Source organism: Cucumis melo, chromosome 4, assembly GCF_025177605.1.
Source record: "Cucumis melo cultivar AY chromosome 4, USDA_Cmelo_AY_1.0, whole genome shotgun sequence".
Taxonomy (NCBI): Eukaryota; Viridiplantae; Streptophyta; class Magnoliopsida; order Cucurbitales; family Cucurbitaceae; genus Cucumis; species Cucumis melo.
In genome coordinates this window covers 8,579,347-8,586,953 of record NC_066860.1, presented here as the reverse complement: position 1 = coordinate 8,586,953, position 7,607 = coordinate 8,579,347, and the positions used below count along the sequence as shown (strand labels likewise).

The window sequence follows — 7,607 nt, the reverse complement described above, 5'->3', positions numbered from 1 at the left end:
GGACCCGTCAAACGTCTTAAGATTGTACTTCCTAAAATCTCTCAAATGCTTGGCCTCTGTCGACAGTTGGTTTGGCACGGGCTGAGGTTCTACTAGGGTTGGAGGAGGGGCGATCGGGGTCTACTGGGCAGCATGGAATGGTGTTAAAGCGTCCCTCAGCATATCCTAGTATCTCTTCTCCATGGCAGCGAGGTCTGCCTAAGTGATAAGTGCGGTAGGGTTGACAGCTTGTTCGGCAGACTACTCTTCAGGCTGGGTACGTCCAGCTCTCTGCCTCCCCTACCACCTCTACGTGCTCTTCTATGTGGCAACATTTTTCCTAAATTCCACCAGTAGAAGTTTTTCACAATACAGTCATTACATTCATACTTTAATTAGTTTAATTCAAGCAAGGTTATAAACATGACTTCATCTTAATCATAGAGCATACTTGTCGAGTGACGAAGGACCGTATTAGCCATAGGGGTAAAAACAAGACAAAGACTTACATCGTAAGTCAGTCTATAGAATCAAAAAACCTAGGCTCTGATACCAACTGTAACGACCTAGCTCCTTATACTAAGCCGAAGTCATTACTAATTTAAAAGATAAATAACATTTGTAAATTTAAAATAGAAAAATAAAACAAAGCCTCGAATTTCTCATTAAAAGCATAAACAAATGTATTGAGAAATAAGTCTAAAAATAAAATCCTAACTCGGGCCCTATCTAGTTTTAAAGAAATAAAATAAAAATAAAAGAATAAAATAAAATGCAAATACTGAAATCCGAACAATGACATATAGCGGAAGCAAAATGATCCCTATGGCTCGCCACGATCACTTCTTGTCAGTCGCCAACTTGCCCTTGCCCTTACCTCTGCCTAAAAAATTAAACATGAAAGAGTGAGTATAAAAATATACTCAGTAAGGGACCCACTACTAGTTCTGCTAGGTGCCTGTTAACTTCCTATTAGAGTCCTGTAAAGTGGTACCCCTGAACTGGCACGTTCCCGAATACGTGTAATCTGTGATCCCAAAGAAACATATCTAGTCTTCGATGACCCGAAGGAACACCTAGGACAAGTTGGTCTAGTGTACCTGAGGGAAACACTAAGACAATCGGGCTGTGAGTAACCCCGTCGAATCACTCATAATCATGTCTATGTCAATGTCATACTGGACTGGTGATCCCATCGGACTACGCAGTCATAAAAGGTGGTGATCCCGAGGGACACCCATGTAGGTATGACTCTAATAGAATAAGCTAACAGTACCCTATCCATAGCATGTAACGTGTCATAACATTATCATAAACATGACATAACATAACAATCATAACATACTCATCCGAGGTACTCTGATCATAAACATAACACAGTCGTTTTCATTAACATACCACTAGTCATATCATAACATCAGTCATCATCGTCAATCATCATTACAATGTAGTCATTATCAGTAACATCAAGTTATGCAATTTAGCTATCATTTATGCATAACCATATACACATGCGATCTCTTAATTTCTGTCGAAAGTCTAGTAGTAGAGTCTCTTACCTGGAGATTAGCTTAATCGAATTCTAACAGCAAAAAAATCACGCTTTCCAAGCAACGAAGTCCTGAATGGTTAGAAAACACCAAATTTAATAACTTAACCCTCAAAGAATTAAAGGTCCAAAAATCCCTTCGAAGTAACTTACCCAAGATCAAGGTTGAGATCAACCTAGCCTCAACTGTGAGAATTCCTCAGTTCCACCTCTAAACGATCCGAACGACTCTTTAAGAAAAAATAATTTAATTTAATCTAAAATCAAATTATTTAAGGTCCAAAATTAAATATTTGTTGGGTATGCCAAAAACCCAATCAAACTTACCAAAAACAGATGAAAAAGGGCAAAAAATAACTAGATCACTTAAAAAGGCTAGACGGAAGACGAGAACAGGAGGCTCGACTCGACTGAAGGAGGCAGGCGCGGCTCGACTCGGGGCTTGCGGGTCGGGTATGGCTCCCACGGGGGCTTCCACGTGCGGGCGACTTGGGGCTGAAAGGACGGTGCGGGTCGATAGTTCGGATCGGGTATGACTCGCGTGGGGGCTTGCGAAAGCGAGTGGCTAGAGCTGAAAGGACGGCGCTCGATCTTTCGACGATACGCGGTGTGGCTCGGGTTGTGGCGATCTTCGACGATCGACGACAGAATGATGCGGCGGTGCTTTGCGATTGAGGGAGCGCGAGCCGCGGAGGCGAATGAACGGAAGCGGGCGCTTGGAACGGTCGGCTTGCGAAGATGGTGCGCGGCGACTGCATGGTGGTGGTAGCGGCTTGCGACGGAGGGCAACGACCGGTGATAGGTCTGCTCGGGTTGTCGACGGTGGCGGTGGACCTTGTTTAGAGGTTGAAAAGTTTGGGATTAGAGTTTTGTGGGTGTGATGAAGAAGATGAATTAATGGGGCACACAGAACGAGGGTCTATTTATAATAATAATAATATCATTATTATTATTCCTTTTCTTTTTCCAAATAACTCTCTCTTCATTTAAAACCCACCTAATCTCTTTTTTTAAACCAATAATTCCACCAATCACATCCACCTTTTTCCAAAAAAAAAAAAATCATAAATATCTTTTACTAAATAATAATTATATTTTCCATTATATAATTATTATTTTAAATTTCTTTCTCTCTCTCCACAAAATATCTTTCTCCCAAATACAAAACAAACAAATTTAATCAAAGAAAATCCCAATAGCACTCAAATTAATTCCAATACTAATTAAAATTAAACTTAAGATAATTAAAATAAATCACCTTAACTTGTGGCGTTACAGTTTTAATTAGTAAACGACTTGACCAGGCGAGATACCATTTTACTAGGTGAGATACAAGGCGAATCAGCACGTGAATTGTTTAGGCGTTAAGACTTCTCAACATACTACTCCTACTAGGCAAATTATGACGACATGTTTCTTTTGTAGTGAACTATACAATTTAAGTGTTATGCACAAAATGCAATGGCATTAACTTTATTAATTACAAACTAATATACACAAGTTTGGGTGGTATGCGACGAGTGACATGGAAGGTGTGTGGATGTAATGGACTTGAGAATCTGTTTATAGCAGACAACAGGGAATAAGTGAAAAAATTTCACTAAACGATGCTTGAACTAAAAGGATTTGTTAACAGTTTCTCAAAATAATAGTAAGTGTCATGCTTAACTTCTAATTAAGGTAAGCAACCTCTCAGTGCCTAATGCTGCACATATTCATATCCCTAGATGTACATGCTGAAGTTCAATCAAATTCACTTTTCTCTAAGTAATGTATAAACATATGCTCATGTTTTAACCTTTAATTAAGACAGATTCTCTTAATACTTAAATGTCATATCTATTTGTATATCTACATTACATATAAGGTCCAAGCTGAAGACTCAACTTTATCTCTAAAACTAACTCGCTTTTATTATTTAACATGGTTTATGCCGAATATCAATTTAAATGGGAATTGATATTTGGCATAAACCAAGTGGGCTTTTTATAGATGTCAATTTAAATGGGAATATGCCGAATATCTCTTCTGTTGTACTGACATCTTATATTGAATTCCATACACTACCGTTTGCCTCATCGGCACAATTTGGCACAATTTGGTCGAAGTCGACTATCAACTTGTTGAATTTGACGGCTACTAACTACATTTGTCATTTTGTGTTTTTGTCACTTAATTCACTCATCACGTGATTGTTGGTTCATCCCTTGACTTGTTTAATCATGTAACGCCTTTTTCTTTTATAATTTTCGATTACAACTCAATACTCGTGGAATAACACTTCTTCTTTTGTCAGTTCATGCATTAAAAAACATGAAAGTTACTCATAATAAACAAGATTTTAGGTTTTGTATACCTTGTGATAATGGCGTAATAGATTTTTTCTTATATCTTTAGTTCAATTATTTTCTATTATCATTCTAAGATTACAATAACTTACACTACAAGTTATAGTTCTTACATTGCAGTCGCAATCTATATCTCACAAGCTTCTCGTATATGCTCAGCAACACCAACGCTTAACAAAATTAATATCATTTTACACGTTTCTATGTATATACACAGTTTCTTGAATTCATGGATGCAATTTAGCAATTGGTATTATCTATCTTATTAACATTTTGTTTGCGTGTTGGCAAAACAATTACTTTATATTTATATAGACTTTTGTATATAGTGATGTGGGTTTATGACGAAAAAGAAAAAAAAAATCTTATATGGGTATTTTTGTCCTAAGAAATGTACTCGAAATATACCCATTTTTGCCACCAAATATTGTTTTAGGAATTTTTGAAAAACTAACTATAAAAAAAACAATTTATAGGAATCTTTTAAAATATATAATAAAGCTGCAAAATACTTACACCTATATAGAACAATTCCGAAAATAAAAAAAAACCTGCAGATCCATAGTGAAAAATATAAAAAATTTCCCATCAACAACACACGTAATATACTCGATCGTTTAGATTTGACTATTATTTGGTACACGATCATTTAGATTTGATCGTTTAGATTTGGATAACTAAATCTAAACGATTTATTTTTTCAATTTTTTGTACACAATCGTTTAATTTGGTTACTGTAACGACCCAACTTTCCGGACTAAGCGGAGGTCACTACTCAGTACTAAGACTCGACCACACAAAACAAAATTCATAACGGACCGGTTACGATTTCTTAAAACGTTAGAAATATTACAAAAACAGTATCGGGCCCTATTTTAAATCACAGTCACAAAAGTTTCAAATAAAAACTTAGGTCATCAAGTCAAAATCACAAAACCAAATATTCTAACAAAATACATCAGCGGAAGCAATAAGAAAATCAGACGCGTCCATATGGCCTTCACGCATCCTTCCTGCCTCTCGTCGGTCTGCCCCTCGCTGTGCCCTTACCTGAAAAGTTTAAGCAGAGAAAAGGGTGAGTATAAACATACCCAGTAAGAGACCCACTACTGGGCCCGTTAGGGAACAATAGTTAACTTCCTATTCAGGGGTACCCTACATAACAGTCTAGTGGTTCCGTGGAACACACATATCAGTCTAGTGCTCCCGAAGGATGCACATATCAGTCTAGTGCTCCCAAAGGATGCACATATCAGTCTAGTACTCCCGAAGGATGCACATATCAGTCTAGTGCTCCCGAAGGTTGCACATATCAGTCTAGTGCTCCCGCAGGATGCACATATCCGTAAGGTTCACTACCCCATAGATGAAGCTAACCGTTACCCCTCAGTCCATACTAAACCGTCTACCACAGTCATACCCCATCAACACTCATATTACAATTTCTCCATAGGCTTTGCCGGTCAGATAGTATAGGTTTAAACAACTACACCCTCAGTTGCTATACGCGTTTCCAATTCGCACACCATTATGGTAACCCCTAGACCCAATCAACTATTCACTCAAAATCGGACTCACTGTCCTTCCCCGTCCAAACTCTATGATCAATGTCCAGACCAATGACTACCACGTACCTAACCGTAACTTCAAGGTCCATCGACATACAATTCCAATCTACAACGTAGCTCATTAACATAACCACACTATACCGAACATCCAGCATCGGGGTCTACTAGCAAGTAACTCCTTATACCCGGTAACATACAAGCTACAACTAGCGGTCGCGTTACCTTTACATCAGACAAGAGTGTAGTAACAATGCTTAAAATCAAAACACACATATATTTATTCGGTACAGTTACTAACGTGTAATCCCCTGTGGACTACTACATTTCCAGCCTCGATCCGAGGTCCAGTAGTAGGAAACCCTTACCTGAAACTCGGTTATGCCCCTCGATCGAGTCCACGCTCAACGGATCCACCTAAACGAAAACACAAAGGTTTTAATCGATGATACTAGTAGAAGTCATTTTAAATGGTCCTAAGCAACATCCGTTGACTTACCCAAGGAAAGGAAACTATCTCCAAACAAGCCTGCCGCGGAACCCGAGAACTTATACGTCAACTCCTTAATACCTTCAAGGGATGAAAGGTAGGACCATATCTTATTCCAATACTCAAACTCGAATCGGATGTAGCAACATTAAGGAATTCATCGAAAACAATCCTTACCGAAGACTCACCGTGACCCGAAGTGGAGGGAGGAAAATATGGCTTAGGTGGCTCGGCTCGGCTTGGCTCACCTTCGGCTCAACCTTGGCTCACAGCTCGGCTCACGGCTCGGCTCGGCTCAACTCGGCTTACGGCTCGGCTCGCAGCTCGGCTCAAGTCAGCTTACGGCTCGGCTCGGATCGGCTTGTGGCTCGCGGCTCGGCTCGGTCTTCGGCTTGACTCGGCTCGCAGCTCGGCTCAAGTCAGCCTACGGCTCGGCTCGGCTCGGCTTGTGGCTCGTGGCTCGGCTCGGCTTGTGGCTCGCGGCTCAGCTCGGATCTGCAGCTTGAATCGCGGGTCGGGTCAGCTTGAAACCGGGGCGACCACGAACATCGATCTTCGGCGTTCGACGACGGAAACGCTTCGCGACTTGGAGGAGTTCGACGACCGGCTCCGCTTCAACGCGGCGGAGAGTGACAGGGCGTCGGCGGACACGGTGGAATGAAGGACGCACGGCGGCGTCCGGGTGCGTGAGATCGAGAGGGAGTTCGGAAATGGATGGTCGCGGCGGACGAAAGCTGGAGCGGTGAGATGCCGACGACGGAGACGGAAACGGTACCACCACAGAGAGAGGGAGACGGAGAGATTGGATGGCGACGGCAAATGCAGAAGAGAGAAAGCTGGGAGACGATAGCGACGTCGGACGAGAAGAGAACGAAGAAGAAGAAGGCCGACGGGGAAAGGAAGAAGGAGGGCTGGGGGGCGGCGCGCTTTAGGGTAGATTTTAAAAAAAATTATTATATATATATATTAAATAAAAACAATAATAATTTATAATAAAATATTAATATTAAATAATTATAATAATATTAAATAATAATATTGACATTAATATTAAATAATAGTAAAGGTATTAATATTAAATTATAATGATAGCAATACCTAACAATAATAATATAATTAATATTATATTATTATTTTATAATTTTACAAAAATTTTACCTCGAAAATTCAGGGCGTTACAGTTACACGATCATTTAAATTTGGATAGCCAAATCTAAACGATTTTCTTTGAACATTTGGTACACGATCGTTTAGATTTGTTTACAGGATCATTTATTTTTTCAAGATTCTTTGGTATACGATCGTTTAGATTTGGCTATACGATTTTTTTTTTTAATTTTATTTTTTGTACACGATCGTTTAGATTTGGCTATCCCAATCTAAACGATTTTTTTAGGATTCTTTGTACACGATCATTTTTCAAGTTTTTTTATATTTCGTACACGATTTTGAACAACCAAATAAAAGTTCGAAAAGGAAATAGATTTTTTATATTTGATACACGATCTTTAACCAAATAACAGTTTAAAAACAAAAGAGGAGGAAAAGAAGAAAGACGATGGAAAGAAAAAAAATCAAATCACAGACGAAGAGGAGAAGAAAAACGATAAAAGAAAAGGACAAACCTGAAATATTTAAAAAATTGCTAACTTCATGGGCTTTGTTACATGGACCGT

At 39.3% G+C, this 7,607-nt stretch overlaps 1 long non-coding RNA gene across 1 annotated transcript; it reads right to left on the bottom strand.

Moving 5' to 3' along the window:
- Positions 1 to 4,863: 4,863 nt before the first annotated feature.
- On the bottom strand, positions 4,864 to 6,026 carry LOC127149034 (uncharacterized). Its single transcript, XR_007820241.1, has 3 exons — positions 5,941 to 6,026; positions 5,810 to 5,858; positions 4,864 to 4,926 (listed from the first exon to the last, which is right to left on the bottom strand). It is a non-coding gene; the product is annotated as an uncharacterized LOC127149034 (long non-coding RNA).
- Positions 6,027 to 7,607: the final 1,581 nt, after the last annotated feature.